The 17518-nt window shown below is 37.8% G+C and overlaps 1 protein-coding gene across 6 annotated transcripts in view; it reads right to left on the bottom strand.

Moving 5' to 3' along the window:
- The window catches only part of LOC133244620 (BEN domain-containing protein 5), a 1484041-nt gene that overhangs the window by 981733 nt on the left and 484790 nt on the right, over positions 1–17518 (bottom strand). The gene's annotated exons all lie outside the window — the stretch shown is intronic.

Raw genomic sequence — 17518 nt, 5'->3', positions numbered from 1 at the left:
GGCTCTCAACACTATTTTTATTTTATTTTTTTAAATTTTATTTTATTTTTAAACTTTACATAATTGTATTAGTTTTGCTAAATATCAAAATGAATCCATCACAGGTATACATGTGCTCCCCATCCTGAACCCTCCTCCCACCTCCCTCCCCATACCATCCCTCTGGGTCGTCCCAGTGCACTAGCCCCAAGCATCCAGTATAGTGCATTGAACCTGGACTGGCATCTAACGAGATGTCAACACTATTTTTAGAAAGGAACAGAATTAACACTCTATGCCTGGGGTTGGAGTAGAGTTTGGTTTCCAGGGAGGTGTCAGACCTGGTGAGAAACGAAGATCTGATCTCAGGAGAAGTAAAAGAGGCAACAGGTAAACAACTAATCTTCAGTCTGCCTTATCCTTAGCTAATGAAACTCAAGCATGGTATATGTGTCTGAGAATGGGGAAGTAGGGTCAAGTAGAAATTCCCTCATTGTATAGGACCGTTTTAAGGCCCTGAAAGGGGCCCAGGTAATGTGGTTAAAGAATGTCAGCAAGTAAAACAAATTTAAGATTAATCACTGCACATGAAAACTTCTAAAATATTAAGATTTACACATGAAAACCCTTGATAGAAAATTTCCCAAATTTCATTAGCAACAATAAACCACAACATTAAACTACATTTTTAAAGAACCATCAATAACAACAACAACAGCAGCAAAAAAATAGAACAACCATTTTAGAGGAAAGACTAAATAAGCTTTCTATTCTCTTTTTTTAGAAAATGATACTATAGAATCATAGGCATATAATGAGAGTGTCAGAGTGTACAGCCAAAAATAAGGGGAAAATTTATTACAGAAATAGGTTAGAAAGCTAAGTAATAAAAACATTATGGCATTTAAAAATATTCTGTAATATCTGTAACATTTTTAAATAATTTAATAATTTATCAGCTTTAAAATTTATGTGATGTTTTATTATTCTAAGTCAATTCTAGCTTTCATATCTATATTTGTATTTGTAATGTCAAGAAGAAACAGAACTAGACATGGAACAATGGACAGGTTCAAAATCGGGAAAGAAGTACAACAAGGCTGTGTATTGTCACCTTGCTTATTTAATGTATATGCAGAGAACATCATGTGAAATGCCAAGCTGCATGAAGCATAAGCTGTAATCAAGATTGCTGAGAGAAAGATCACCTTCAGATATGTAGATGATACCACTCTAATGGCAAAAAATGAAGGACTAAAGAGCCTCTTGAGAGTGAAAGAGAAGAGAGAAAAAGCTGGCTTAAAATTCAACATTCAGAAAACTAAGACCATGGCATCTGGTCCCATCACTTCATGGCAAATAGATTGGGGAAAAGTGGAAACAGTGACAGATTTTATTTTCTTGGGTTCCAAAGTTACTGCGGATGGTGACTATAGTCTCAAAATTAAAAGGCGCTTGCTCCTTGGAAGAAAAGCTATGACAAAGCTAGACAACATATTGGAAAACAGAAACATCACTTTTGCTAACAAGGTCCATATAGTCAAAGTTACAGTGTTTTTGTAGTCATGGACAGATGTGATTGTTGGACCATAAAGAAGGTTGAGCATTGCAAAATTGTGGTGCAGGAGAAGATTTTTGAGAGTCCCTTGGACAGCAAGGAGATCAATCAGTCAATCCTAAAGGTAATCAACCCTGAATATTCATTGGAAAAATTGACGCTGAAGCTCCAATACTTTGGCCATCTCATGTGAAGAGCTGACTCATTGGAAAAGATCCTGATGCTGGGAAAGACCGAGGACAGAGTAGCAGGGGGTAAAAGACGATGTGATAGTTGGATGGCATCACCGACTCAATGGGCATGAGTTTGAGCAAACTCCAAGAGATTGTGAAGGACAGGGTAGCCTGGCAAGCTGCAGTCCATGGGGTTGCAAAGAGTCTGACACTATTTAGTGACTGAACAACAATAATAATGTTATATTGTCATAAGCAATCCATCAAACTGAATAAGAATGAGGTCCCACAAACTTGGATATATCCCTGCTCACATGCATTCATCACTTGCAATGTCATATTTGCCACTGCCTAGCCCAGACTGAGAGGGGCATGGCAACCCACTCCAGTATTCTTGCCTGGAGAATCCCACGGACAGAGGAGCTATGGGCTACGGTCCATAGGGCTGCAAACAGTTGGACACAACTAAAGCAACTTGGCATGCAGCATGCAGCCCAACCCAGCTAGAATCCTTCTCATCCCTTCTGCACCAAACCAGAGACTAGAGGATAGCAGCATCCACAGAGCAGCCTGGTATAGTGCAAAGGGTGCAGGGTTTCTGTAAAATGGAATTGAGCTGAATTCCAGCTTCTTTCACTACTACTAGCTCATCTTTTCCAAATCAATCAATGTAATACACCACATCAACAAATTGAAAAATAAAAACCATATGATTATCTCAATAGATGCAGAGAAAGCCTTTGACAAAATTCAACATCCATTTATGATAAAAACTCTCCAGAAAGCAGGAATAGAAGGAACATACCTCAACATAATAAAAGCTATATATGACAAACCCACAGCAAACATTATCCTCAATGGTGAAAAATCGAAAGCATTTCCTCTAAAGTCATGAACAAGACAAGGGTGCCCACTTTCACCATTACTATTCAACATAGTTTTGGAAGTTTTGGCCACAGCAATCAGAGCAGAAAAAGAAATAAAAGGAATCCAAATTGGAAAAGAAGAAGTAAAACTCTCACTATTTGCAGATGACATGATCCTCTACATAGAAAACCCTAAAGACTCCACCAGAAAATTACTAGAACTAATCAATGATTATAGTAAAGTTGCAGGATATAAAATCAACACACAGAAATCCCTTGCATTCCTATACACTAATAATGAGAAAACAGAAAGAGAAATTAAGGAAACAATTCCATTCACCATTGCAACGAAAAGAATAAAATACTTAGGAATATATCTACCTAAAGAAACTAAAGACCTATATATAGAAAACTATAAAACACTGGTGAAAGAAATCAAAGAGGACACTAATAGATGGAGAAATATACCATGTTCATGGATTGGAAGAATCAATATAGTGAAAATGAGTATACTACCCAAAGCAATTTATAGATTCAATGCAATCCCTATCAAGCTACCAACAGTATTCTTCACAGAGCTAGAACAAATAATTTCACAATTTGTATGGAAATACAAAAAACCTCGAATAGCCAAAGCGATCTTGAGAAAGAAAAATGGAACTGGAGGAATCAACCTACCTGACTTCAGGCTCTACTACAAAGCCATAGTTATCAAGACAGTATGGTACTGGCACAAAGACAGAAATATAGATCAATGGAACAAAATAGAAAGCCCAGAGATAAATCCACGCACATATGGACACCTTATCTTTGACAAAGGAGGCAAGAATATACAATGGATTAAAGACAATCTCTTTAACAAGTGGTGCTGGGAAATCTGGTCAACCACTTGTAAAAGAATGAAACTAGAACACTTTCTAACACCACATACAAAAATAAACTCAAAATGGATTAAAGATCTCAACGTAAGACCAGAAACTATAAAACTCCTCGAGGAGAACATAGGCAAAACACTCCCTGACATACATCACAGCAGGATCCTCTATGACCCACCTCCCAGAATATTGGAAGTAAAAGCAAAAATAAACAAATGGGACCTAATTAACCTTAAAAGCTTCTGCACATCAAAGGAAACTATTAGCAAGGTGAAAAGACAGCCTTCAGAATGGGAGAAAATAATAGCAAATGAAGCAACCGACAAACAACTAATCTCAAAAATATACAAGCAACTCCTACAGCTCAACTCCAGAAAAATAAATGACCCAATCAAAAAATGGGCCAAAGATCTAAATAGACATTTCTCCAAAGAAGACATACAGATGGCTAACAGACACATGAAAAGATGCTCAACATCACTCATTATCAGAGAAATGCAAATCAAAACCACTATGAGGTACCATTTCACACCAGTCAGAATGGCTGCGATCCAAAAGTCTACAAATAATAAATGCTGGAGAGGGTGTGGAGAAAAGGGAACCCTCTTACACTGTTGGTGGGAATGCAAACTAGTACAGCCACCATGGAGAACAGTGTGGAGATTCCTTAAAAAACTGGAAATAGAACTGCCTTATGATCCAGCAATCCCACTGCTGGGCATACACACTGAGGAAACCAGAAGGGAAAGAGACACGTGTACCCCAATGGTCATCGCAGCACTGTTTATAATAGCCAGGACATGGAAGCAACCTAGATGTCCATCAGCAGATGAATGGATAAGAAAGCTATGGTAAATCCTAAAGACTCCACCAGAAAATTACTAGAATTAATCAATGATTATAGTAAAGTTGCAGGATATAAAATCAACACACAGAAATCCCTTGCATTCCTATACACTAATAATGAGAAAACAGAAAGAGAAATTAAGGAAACAATTCCATTCACCATTGCAATGAAAAGAATAAAATACTTAGGAATATATCTACCTAAAGAAACTAAAGACCTATATATAGAAAACTATAAAACACTGGTGAAAGAAATCAAAGAGGACACTAATAGATGGAGAAATATACCATGTTCATGGATTGGAAGAATCAATATAGTGAAAATGAGTATACTACCCAAAGCAATTTATAGATTCAATGCAATCCCTATCAAGCTACCAACAGTATTCTTCACAGAGCTAGAACAAATAATTTCACAATTTGTATGGAAATACAAAAAACCTCGAATAGCCAAAGCGATTTTGAGAAAGAAAAATGGAACTGGAGGAATCAACCTACCTGACTTCAGGCTCTACTACAAAGCCACAGTTATCAAGACAGTATGGTACTGGCACAAAGACAGAAATATAGATCAATGGAACAAAATAGAAAGCCCAGAGATAAATCCACACACATATGGACACCTTATCTTTGACAAAGGAGGCAAGAATATACAATGGATTAAAGACAATCTCTTTAACAAGTGGTGCTGGGAAATCTGGTCAACCACTTGTAAAAGAATGAAACTAGAACACTTTCTAACACCATATACAAAAATAAACTCAAAATGGATTAAAGATCTCAACGTAAGACCAGAAACTATAAAACTCCTCGAGGAGAACATAGGCAAAACACTCCCTGACATACATCACAGCAGGATCCTCTATGACCCACCTCCCAGAATATTGGAAGTAAAAGCAAAAATAAACAAATGGGACCTAATTAACCTTAAAAGCTTCTGCACATCAAAGGAAACTATTAGCAAGGTGAAAAGACAGCCTTCAGAATGGGAGAAAATAATAGCAAATGAAGCAACCGACAAACAACTAATCTCAAAAATATACAAGCAACTCCTACAGCTCAACTCCAGAAAAATAAATGACCCAATCAAAAAATGGGCCAAAGATCTAAATAGACATTTCTCCAAAGAAGACATACAGATGGCTAACAAATACATGAAAAGATGCTCAACATCACTCATTATCAGAGAAATGCAAATCAAAACCACTATGAGATACCATTTCACACCAGTCAGAATGGCTGCGATCCAAAAGTCTACAAATAATAAATGCTGGAGAGGGTGTGGAGAAAAGGGAACCCTCTTACACTGTTGGTGGGAATGCAAACTAGTACAGCCACCATGGAGAACAGTGTGGAGATTCCTTAAAAAACTGGAAATAGAACTGCCTTATGATCCAGCAATCCCACTGCTGGGCATACACACTGAGGAAACCAGAAGGGAAAGAGACACGTGTACCCCAATGGTCATCGCAGCACTGTTTATAATAGCCAGGACATGGAAGCAACCTAGATGTCCATCAGCAGATGAATGGATAAGAAAGCTGTGGTACATATACACAATGGAGTATTACTCAGCCATTAAAAAGAATACATTTGAATCAGTTCTAATGAGGTGGATGAAACTGGAGCCTATTATACAGAGTGAAGTAAGCCAGAAGGACAAACACCAATACAGTATACTAACGCACATATATGGAATTTAGAAAGATGGTAACGATAACTCTGTATACGAGACAGCAAAAGAGACACTGATGTATAGAACAGGCTTATGGACTCTGTGGGAGAGGGAGAGGGTGGCAAGATTTGGGAGAATGGCATTGAAACATGTGAAATGTCATGTATGAAACGAGATGCCAGTCCAGGTTCAATGCATGATGCTGGATGCTTGGGACTGGTGCACTGGGACGACCCAGAGGGATGCTATGGGGAGGGAGGAGGGAGGAGGGTTCAGGATGGATTTTCTTTTAAAAATTATTAAAAAAAAAAAAGAAAGCTATGGTACATATACACAATGGAGTATTACTCAGCCATTAAAAAGAATACATTTGAATCAGTTCTAATGAGGTGGATGAAACTGGAGCCTATTATACAGAGTGAAGTAAGCCAGAAGGAAAAACACCAATACAGTATACTAACGCATATATATGGAATTTAGAAAGATGGTAACGATAACCCTGTATACGAGACAGCAAAAGAGACACGGACGTATAGAACAGTCTTATGGACTCTGTGGGAGAGGGAGAGGGTGGGAAGATTTGGGAGAATGGCATTGAAACATGTAAAATATCATGTATGAAACGAGATGCCAGTCCAGGTTCAATGCACGATACTGGATGCTTGGGGCTGGTGCACTGGGACGACCCACAGGGATGGTGTGGGGAGGGAGGAGGGAGGGGGTTCAGGATGGGGAACACATGTATACCCGTGGTGGATTCATTTTGATATTTGGCAAAACTAATACAATTATGTAAAGTTTTAAAATAAAATAAAATTAATTAAATTAAAAAAAAAAAGAAAAGAAAAAAGTAGGGCTCTATGACCCTTGGCAAATTCTTTAACCCCAGTGAGCTGGTTTCCTTCCCCCAAGAGAATAAGGGACAGATGAGTTACCATTTGCAAAAGAAGCATTTGATAAACTGCAAATTGTTAGACATAGAAGTATTAGGAGCAAATAATTTGGCTAAATCCACATGTGGTAGAATTCATATTTGGAGTCCAGATCTTTCTGGACCAAGGCACATACCTATTCCTATTATAACTTGATACCTCTTAAAAATAATCACACCATGCCTGTGCCACACTCATGTTGATAGACAGGATGTAGGTTATTCATGAAGTCACAATGTAACCTTTATATTTCTTTTATTCCCCTCAATCAAACAGTCTTGCTACCATTCCTGAAGGGCACAGTCTTACACCTCAGCTCATGTGTTGACATCATATGGGAAATAAATGGATTACCCAGAACTGCTCATTTCAAATGCACCAAGCTTTAGATAGTACTTAGAGGGCTATTTTTAACATCTATATCTTTCAGAAATATATACTGATCTGTTCATGGAATAAATTAAACAATATGGGATTTGTTTCAAAATAAGACAGTGGGAGAGGGGTTAGGAGGAAGTCGGTAGTGATAAAAATGAAAAATGATTGGCCATGAACTGATCATTGTTGAACCTGGATTATGAGAACATGAGGGCCATTACACTATTTATGTTTGCTTTTCTATAAAGCGGAAATTTTCTAGAGTCAAAGTGGAAAAGAGTTACTGAATACCACCCTAGATGCATATGGGCTTTACTTCAGCCTATTCTCACTTTGCATCTTAGCATTTATTGCTTGCTCCATTTATTTTCACTTTTTGAGGTAACTGTAAAAGCCAAATATCATTTTGGTGTGGCAACATTAATAAGAAGAACAATAGTCTCCATTTTATTAAGTAGTTGTTCTGTGCCTGTCCGAGTACAAAGTAATTTGCTTTCACTGTCTCACTTGATCTTTGCTAGAATTTTATGAGGTAAGCATTAGTAATTATGGATAAAAAAAACAACAAGGTTCAAGGCGATTAAGTAACCCAAAGTCAACATTAAGTTATGTGTTCCAATCTTGTACCTTAACTACTATGTTACCTGATTCCCAGTCTCTGCTTTATATTCTAAGAGGATATCAAGCTACAGTAGGCTATTACCTAACTGAAGGAGGAATAGCTCTGTAAAAGTGAAGGAAACAGTCTTAAGTTCTCTCTGATATCAGATGCCAAATCTGAAGAAAACGCACCGCATGTTTTATACATGCTGTGTTGTGCAAGGCCAGAAGGATTCACATCTTTTATGAGCTTAAATCCAAAATAAGAGAATACAAATGTCGACAGATGTAATGAAGCATTTATTTTTTGACATAAGAAGAAAGAGAATATAACAACAATAAAACAAGCAGCAGGGAAAAGAAAGAAAAAGCACTGACTGAACACTGACTGTAGTCAGCACTTGACATATGCAGTGTAATACCGTTTACAACTCCAAGTCTTCCAGACAGAGGTGGACCTCATCAAGGAATACATGGATGTTTGGTTCTGCTGAGCACCTTACAGGTGGACCTGAGAAGGAATGAGGGCTAGGACTTGGAAAGAGCTGAATGTTCTGCAAAACAGAGGGAGCTTTTGGAATTTGAAAAGGAAGCATAATCTTGGAGGGACTGGGGAGGTACCAGCAGAGGATGAAAAACCATAAGAGACAATGTGGACAGAAGGGGAAAAAGTCTGTGGTGGCAGACTATCTAATGGACTATATTTTGTTACTGACTTTATCACCACATAAAAACTTTGAGCAACTTGCCTATGAACCTCAGGGAACCACAGCATAAGTAAATGAATTCACAGATTTATGTTTGAGTAAAGGGGGAAACATTCAATTTTGAGCTAGCCATATGACTACAAAGCTAGATAGTTCCCCCAAATTCCAGGTGAATAAGTTTGACTTCTGATATACCATTTTCAAACAAAGCAGTAAAAGAATTTTTAGTTGTCCCAGAATACTGAAACCCTAGCATGTCCTTCTCATTGAATCGGGTCAGCTGAAGAGACTCATCTGGTTTACTTTAGGCAGGAAGGAGTTGTGTCATTTCTCATCCACAGCCTTAGGAAACTGCTTTGTGTTGAGATCATTTCCTCCACCTAGGTATATACATACTAACATAGGTTTTTTTGTTTGTTTGTTTGTTTGTCTTAACCAAACTTCCAAGTCATTCTGGTCAAAGAGATTTTTATAAGATACCACTGCACAGTTCTTTATAAGCTGCCACAGGGCTGATGTATGTATTTGATAAATTACCTAGAGAGTTGAATTCTAGATCAGACATCCCAGACTACAAGAACTCAGAGTCCATTACAATTAAAACCTTATCTCTTACAGTCACCTTTCCAATAGCATTCTCTAACAGTTATAGAGTTTCTTTACATTTAGACAGAGGTGGCCTAACTTTTCCTTTAAAGAACCTGATGATAAATATTTCAACTTTGTGAGTTGTTGTCTCTGTTGGCGGGCTACAGTCCATGGGGTGGCAAAGAGTCAGACATGACTGAGTAACTAACACTTTCACTTTAGTCTCTGTCACAACTATTCACCCATGCCATAGTAGTACAAAATCAACCACAGACAATTTGTAAACAAACAGTATTGTTGTATTCCAATAAAACTTTATTTACAAAAATAAGTAGTGGGCTGGATTTCGCCCACAGGCCCTAGTTAGCCAACCCCTGACATAGGTTAGTAGAAAACTGCCTCATGCCTTCCTTTGGTAGTTTCATTCCCTCATTTGTCTTTAATGACATTCTTCAGAGTGTTATAGGCCTCAGCTCCAATACCCATGACTTTCTTGAATTTAGTGCATTAATAAGGAGCACTGTGAATTGCCATATTTTGCCACTGTTAGAGCTACTATGATTTATACTAAATGCAAGAACATGCAGATGACATCTGAATTCCCATCCAGGTCAGCAATGTAGCAGTGTAGTAAAACTCCCTTTTGAGTATATCCAGCCTTATAAACAATAAAAGATATTCCTATTGCATATCTGTACCAATCTAGATTTAAACTTGGTATCATTCTTTTTTTCACCTATTCCACAACACTCTATGTTTTTCTGATATGCTCTGCAGTCTTGGAGATACCTATTTCCATTGAGCAGTTCTTTTGTCCCTGACATCCAAGAGAATCACACAGACCTGTTGAGCCTGAAAGCCCTGACGAGACTTTTCCAGTATAAAGATACACCTTAATAGGTGTGGTTCCATTAGAGGCAAATGATCTTAAGAATGGACTTAGTTCTGGCCTAGATTCCTAGAACCCAGGAAGAAGTAGAGGGTGCTATAGATAATAATGGGTAATGTAATCTTTTCAACTAAATAATTTTAAGAACATGTAGGTCTAATATTTTATTAAAACTGTCTATGGCCCAATAAAAACATACTCTCTATATCTCCCAATAAGCTGCAGGTTCATATGTAAATGGAGTTTTGGGGAACTTACCTTAGTTCAGGTTCTTAGCATTTCTTGCATTAATGCCTTATATTGACTTCCCTGTCAGTAAGTCCCTTAGACCACAGGAGATCAAACCAGTCAATACTAAAGGAAATCAGTCCTGAATATTCATTGGAAGGACTAATGCCAAAGATGAAGCCCCAATACTTTGGCCACCTGATGTGAAGAACAGACTCATTGGAAAAGACCCTGATGCTGGGAAAGATTGAAGGCAGGAAGAGAAGAAGATGACAGAAGATGAGATGGTTGAAAGGTACCACTGACTCAATGGACGTGAGTTTGAGCAAGCTCCAGGATTTGGTGATGGACAGGGAAGCCTGGCGTGCTGCAGCCCATGGGGTTTCAAATAGTTGGACATGACTGAGCAACTGAACTGATCTGATCTACCTGTTACTAGCTTTCTCTCTCTGATTTATTTTTCCTTTCTATATCAGGGAGAATAAAGTGCTGCACTCAGTGTAGCAGCAAATTTGGAAAACTCAGCAGTGGCCACAGGACTGGAAAAGGTCAGTTTTCATACCAATCCCAAACAAGGGCAATGCCAAAGAATGTTCAAACTACTGCACAATTGCATTCATTTCATATGCTAGCGAGTTGATGCTCAAAATCCTTCAAGCTAGGCTTCAACAATACATGAACCAAGAACTTGCAAATGTACAAGCTGGATTTAGAAAAGGCAGATGAACCAGAGATTAAATTGTCAACATCCACTGGATTACAAAACAGGCAAGAGAATTCCAGAAATACATCTACTTGTGCTTTATTGTCTATGCCAAAGTCTTTGACTATGTGGATCACAACAAACTGTGGAAAATTCTTAAAGAGATAGGAATACCAGACCACCTAACCTGTCTCTTGTAAAACCTGTATGCAGGACAAGAAGCAACAATTAGAACCAGCAAGGAAATCAAAGCAGTCAATCCTAAAGGAAATCAATCCTGAATATTCATTGGAAGGACTAATGATGAAGCTGAAGCTCCAATATTTTTGGTCACCTGATGCAAAGAGCCAACTCATTGGAAAAGACCCTGATGCTGGGAAATATTGAGGACAGGAGGAGAAGGGAGAGACAGAGGTTGAAATGATTGAAATGGTTGGACTGCATCAATGGACATGAGTTTGAGCAAATTCTGGGAGATAGTGAAAGACAGGGAGAGCCTGGTATGCTGCACTTCATGGTGTCACAAAGATTCAAACACAACTTAGCAACTGAAGAACAACATATTTAATCTGTTGCTGCTGGACATTGGGTATTTTTCAGCTTGAGGCCATAATAAATAGTGCAGCTATGAGCATATCTTTTGGTCCACATAAAAATACATTTTTGTTGAGTATATTCTGGGAACGTAATTTCTGGGTCACAAGGTATGCACATATTCAGCTTTAGAATTCATTGTCAAAGAGTTTTCCAAAGTAATTGCATCAACATAGAACTTCTTTAATTCATGAAGTATGTTAAGCTTATAGAAAATCTCTATGTAAATACAAAGTTCTGTTATTAACTCAATGCCTCATTTGCACAAGATCATCTTGTTCCATGGCAATTAAAAATAACATCTTTGATTAGATGAAATCAAATATCTACTGGGATTTGCATTTATAATCTAGATGTGTCACACTCTTTTCTCTAATCAAAATTAGATTCTGACATGCTTTCAAATGTGTCAGTGAAAGACAAACATTGGTATGCTGTTTCTAAAAGTATATTTGGTCATACATGTTTGGTGTCATGTCAACACTTTCTTTAGAAATGGCCACGTTTGTCAAGTGATTGAAAATGACATGCAAATTCAATATTTTCTACATCCCCAGTGTACATTTTTAAGTATTCAATTTTTTAAAAATATCTTATCCATTAATCCTTTGAATTTATGTCCTTATGAGGGTCCATGGAGTAAATGGTTCACTTCTTTGCATTAATTATTTTAAACTTTAAATTTGTTATTATACTAATAATATCCAGTGTATAAAAAATGAGTGGAAAAAGAGAAAAAGTATATAGCATAGAGAAGATAAAAATCACTGGTATTCCTACACTTCTTAAAAATTGCTAAAACTTCAGTATATGTTCCTCCAGATTGTTCCTATATGTTCCCATAGATATGTACGTATTAAAAAAATCATATTATACATACATATTACCTGGTTTTAATTTTTATATTCTATAAATCTCTCCATATCAGTGTACATAAATTTTAATGGTCAAACAAAATTGCATAGCATATTAACAAGTATTTATCACTTCAATCAAAAGATCAATTCTAATTCTTTCACAAATATTATGAAAGCACAAAATGCCCACAGCATTTGGTTAGGTACTGGCAGCATGTCTTTGGGAAGAATATCACTTTAAAGACAAGTTGATCTGAATTTGAATCCTGGACCAACCATTATGTAGCTGTGTTATCTGGAACCAGTTACTTGATATATCTAAGCTTAAGTTTACTCATCAATAAATAGAATGAAAAATGTCCTTCAGATATTTGTCAAGAGAATTGGATGGGATAACGTATAAGAAAATACTTGACATGGTGACTGACACATAAGAAGTATTCACTAAATTTGCTTGAATCTGAATCTGTGGGAAGCACAACTATTAAAAGAACTTTCCACTATCATTCAGAACTCATAATCTGACAGCAGACTGGGGTAGTTACACAAATAAGTAAGAGGAAGAAATCCATTTTCATTGATAAAATGCCTACTATGTGTCCCAGCCATGCTGTATACTTTCATTTCTACTGTAGAAGGCATTACTTCATAGGAAGAATGAAATTATCCCTGGAGCAAGATACTCCCATCCCTGTATGAGACACTTCAAAGAAGCTTTTTCTTATAGAGAATCCTGGAAAGATTGTTGAGTCAGTAGTTAAAAGATCTTGCTCAGGATCTGATACGCCACTCTGGGCTCCTGAAGCCCTCTAATCATAGATTTCTGTCTAACATAACAGTTTTTTTTTTTCTAACATAACGCCTTTTTCAGTGGAGCAGCACAAGAACAAGACTCAACTACAAAAGACCCAGAAGTGGCTGAATTAAGTTTAAAGGTAGCTAATACATATTTACTGAGCAGGTGTTCTTTCTCACGTTTCTAACTGGGCCTGAGAGATAGAATAAACCTAATTTTACTCTCAAAAACTTCATAGTTTAGTGGGAAAAGTAGGATTATACACAAACATTACATTGTAATATGAATAATACAATAATGGAGTTGTTGTGGGCTGAAAGTGGGAACGCTATTTCAAGCAAGATGACATCATGTGCAGAAACATGGGGCATATCCAAATAGGTGATTCTTGGGGGTTTATGGAAATATGCAGAAATTCTATTTGGAGCAAAATCAAATAGCCTAAATGTCTCTCTCATATACATATATACGCCTATATACAAATTCATGTATGTATATATATGCATGTATATGTGTATATGTATGTGTATTAATATATGTATATATAACAAGAAAAGTTAACTTATTTGAGAATATATTGAAGTCTACAAAGTCATACTTCTTATGAGCAAGACTGTGTACATTGGAATGTGGTTAATGGTATAATTTATTTTATACAACATTAAAGACATATAGAAAGCCTTCCTAAGAGATCAACACAAAGAAATAGAGGAAAACAATAGAACAGGAAGGATTAGAGATCTCTTCATGAAAATTAGAAATACTAAGGGAACATTTCGTGCAAAGATGGGCAAAATAAAGGACAGAAATGGTATGGACCTAACAGAAACAGAAGATATTAAGAAGAGGTAGCAAGAATACACAGAAGAAGTATAAGAAAAATTTCTTCATGTCCCAGATAACCACGATGGTGTCATCACTCACCTAGAGCCAGACTTCCTGGAGTGTGAAGTCAAGAGGGCCTTATGAAGTATCACTACAAATAAAGCTAGTGGAGTTGATGGAATTCCAGTTGACTATTTCAAATCCTAAAAGATGATGCTATGAAAGTACTGCACTCAATATGCCAGAAAATTGGGAAAACTCAGCAGTGGGCACAGGACTGAAAAAGATCAGTTTTCATTCCAATCCCAAAGAAAGTCAATGCCAAAGAATGTTCAAACTATCACACAATTGCACTCACCTCACACACTAGCAAATACTCAAAATTCTCCAATCTAGGCTTCAACAGTATGTGAAACAAGAACTTCCCCATGTTCAAGGTGGATTTAGAAAAGGCAGAAGAACCAGAGATAAAATTGCCATCATCTGTTGGATCATAGAAAAAGCAAGAGAGTTCCAGAAAAACATCTATTTCTGCTTCATTGACTACACTAAAGCCTTTCACTGTGTGGATTACAACAAACTGTGGAAAACTCATAAAGAGATGAGAATCCCAGGCCATCTTACTGGCCTCCTGAGAAATTTGTATGCAGGTCAGGAAGCAAAAGTTAGAACTGGACATTGAACAATGGACTGGTTCCAAATTGGAAAAGTGGTATGTATACTGTCACCTTGCTCCCAGGCCAAAATACTGGAGTGGGTAGCCTTTCTTTTCTCCAAGGGATCTTTCCAACCCAGGGATTGAACCCAGGTCTCCCGCATTGCAGGCAGATTCTTTACCAGCAGATCCACAAGGGAAGCCCAAGAAAACTAGAGTGGGTAGCCTATCCCTTCTCCAACGGATCTTCCTGACCCAGGAATCAAACTGGGGTCTCCTGCATTGCAGGCAGATTCTTAACCAACTGAGCTATTAAATAAGCCCAACTTATATGCAGAGTACATCACGTGAAACGCTGGATGGATGAAGCACAGGCCACAATCAATATTGCAGGGAGAAATATCAATAACATCAGATATGCAGATGATACCACCCTTATGGCAGAAACCAAAGAGGAACCTCTTGATGAAGAGCCTCTTAATGAAGGTGAAAGAGGAGAGTGAAAAAACTGGCTTGAAACTCAACATTAAAAAAAATGAAGATCATGGCATCCAGTCCCATCACTTCATGGCGAATAGATGGAGAAACAACGGAAACACGGACAGACTTTATTTTCTTGGTCTCCAAAATCACTGCAGATGGTAACTGCAGCCATGAAACTAAAAGATGCTTTCTCCTTGGAAGAAAAGCTATGACAAACCTAGATCAGTTCAGTTGCTCAGTCGTGTCCGACTCTTTGCGACTTCATGGACTGCATGCACCATGCCAGGCTTCCCTGTCCATCACCAACTCCTGGAGCTTGCTCAAATTCATGCCCATCACGTTGGTGATGCCATCCAACCATCTCATCCTCTGTCATCCCTTCTCATCCCGCCTTCAATCTTTCCCAGCATCAGGATCTTTTCCAATGAGTCAGTTCTTTGCATCAGGTGGCCGAAACATTGGAGTTTCAGCTTCAGCATCAGCCTTTCCAATGAATATTCAAGACTGATTTCCTTAGGATTGACTGGATAGAACTCCTTGCAGCTCAAGAGATGCTCAGAGTCTTCTCCAACACCACAGTTTAAAAGCATCAATTCTTCAGTGCTCAGTGTTCTTTATAATCCAACTCTCATATCCATACATGATTACTAGAAAAACCAGTTTTGAGTAGATGGACCTTTGTTGGTAAATTAATGTCTCTACTTTTTAATATGCTGTCTAGGTTGGTTCTAGCTTTTCTTCCAAGGAGCAAGGATCTTTTAATTTCATGGCTGTAGTCACCATCTGCAGTGATTTTGGAGCCCAAAACAATAAAGTCTGTGACTGTTTCCATTGTTTCCCCATCTATTTGCCATGAAGTGATGGGACCAGATGCCATGATTTTAGTTTTCTGAATGTTGAGTTTTAAGCCAGTTTTTTCATTCTCCTCTTTCACCTTCATCAAGAGGCTTTTTAGTTCCTCTTTACTTTCTGCCATAAAGGTGGTGTCATCTGCATATCTGAGGTTATTGATATATCTCCCAGCAATCTTGATTCCAGCTTGTGCTTCATCCAGCCCATTTCCCATGATGTATTCTGCATATAAGTTAAATAAGCAGGGTGACAATATAAAGCCTTGAAGTATTCCTTTCCCGATATGGTTTTTTCCAGTGGTCATGTATGGATGTGAGAGTCGGACTGTGAAGAAAGCTGAGCGCCAAAAATTGATGCTTTTGAACTGTGGTGTTGGAAAAGAATCTTGAGAGTCCCTTGGACTACAAGGAGATCCAACCAGTCTATTCTAAAGGAGATCAGCCTTCGGTGTTCTTTGGAAGGAATGATGCTGAAGATGAAGCTCTAATACTTTGGCCACCTCATGTGAAGAGTTGACTCATTGGAAAAGACACTGATACTGGGAGGGATTGGGGGCAGGAGGAAAAGGGGACGACAGAGGATAAGACGGCTGAATGGCATCACCGACTCGATGGACATGAGTTTGAGCAAGTTCTGGGAGTTGGTGATGGCTAGGGAAGCCTGGTGTGTTGCAGTCCATGGGGTTCCAAAGAGTCGGACATGAGTGCGTGACTGAAGCGAAAGACGTATATGTAAAAAAAAAAAATCTTTTAACACAATATTCTTCAAACGTCATTTTATCTTATCAGATTTTAAGTCTGAAACTCAGATTGTATCAATTCCCACTCTGTCAAGTAATACTTTTGATATTTCTCCCTTTTTGCCTAGGAAAATGTCTAGGTTTCAAAAACTCAGTCTACTAGGTCTGAAAGAGAAAATCAAGTACAATCACTTTATTTTGAAACCCCTGGAAGGAAAGCACTTGCCAAAAATCCCAGAGCAAATTGGAGTTGAGCTGGTCCTGGAATGCAAGCTGCCTGACATTCTGGCTTATATTCACAACTGATGCAATATCAGATATTCCTGCATCTCTATGCCCCTAAAAATGACTACACCAGAAGTCCGAAATTCATAAATAATCCCTACTCTGTTTCCAATTGACACAGCTAAGAATTCCTTTAAATATGCTCTAAAAGCATGGTTTTAAATAATCTTTATCATTCAGCATAATGTCTTAAGGTCAGGTCCAGAAGAAAACCTCAGATAAGAGATCTAAGTTTAGAAAATATCTATAAGATTAACACATGCGTATTATTCAGACCTGTCTCTTTTGCACACAACTGAAGCCCACTCCCAGTTTTCAAGATAAGAATATTCACTGGCTCTTAAAGTTAGGAAGAACAAGTTGAAGAACTAAATCAGAGACACAAACAATGCCCTCAGAACTCTCTCAGCTCTTTCAGATTCTGTCTCTACTCAT

The sequence above is a fragment of the Bos javanicus genome, chromosome 3, assembly GCF_032452875.1.
Source record: "Bos javanicus breed banteng chromosome 3, ARS-OSU_banteng_1.0, whole genome shotgun sequence".
Classification (NCBI taxonomy): Eukaryota; Metazoa; Chordata; class Mammalia; order Artiodactyla; family Bovidae; genus Bos; species Bos javanicus.
This window is presented reverse-complemented; position numbering and strand designations above follow the sequence as displayed.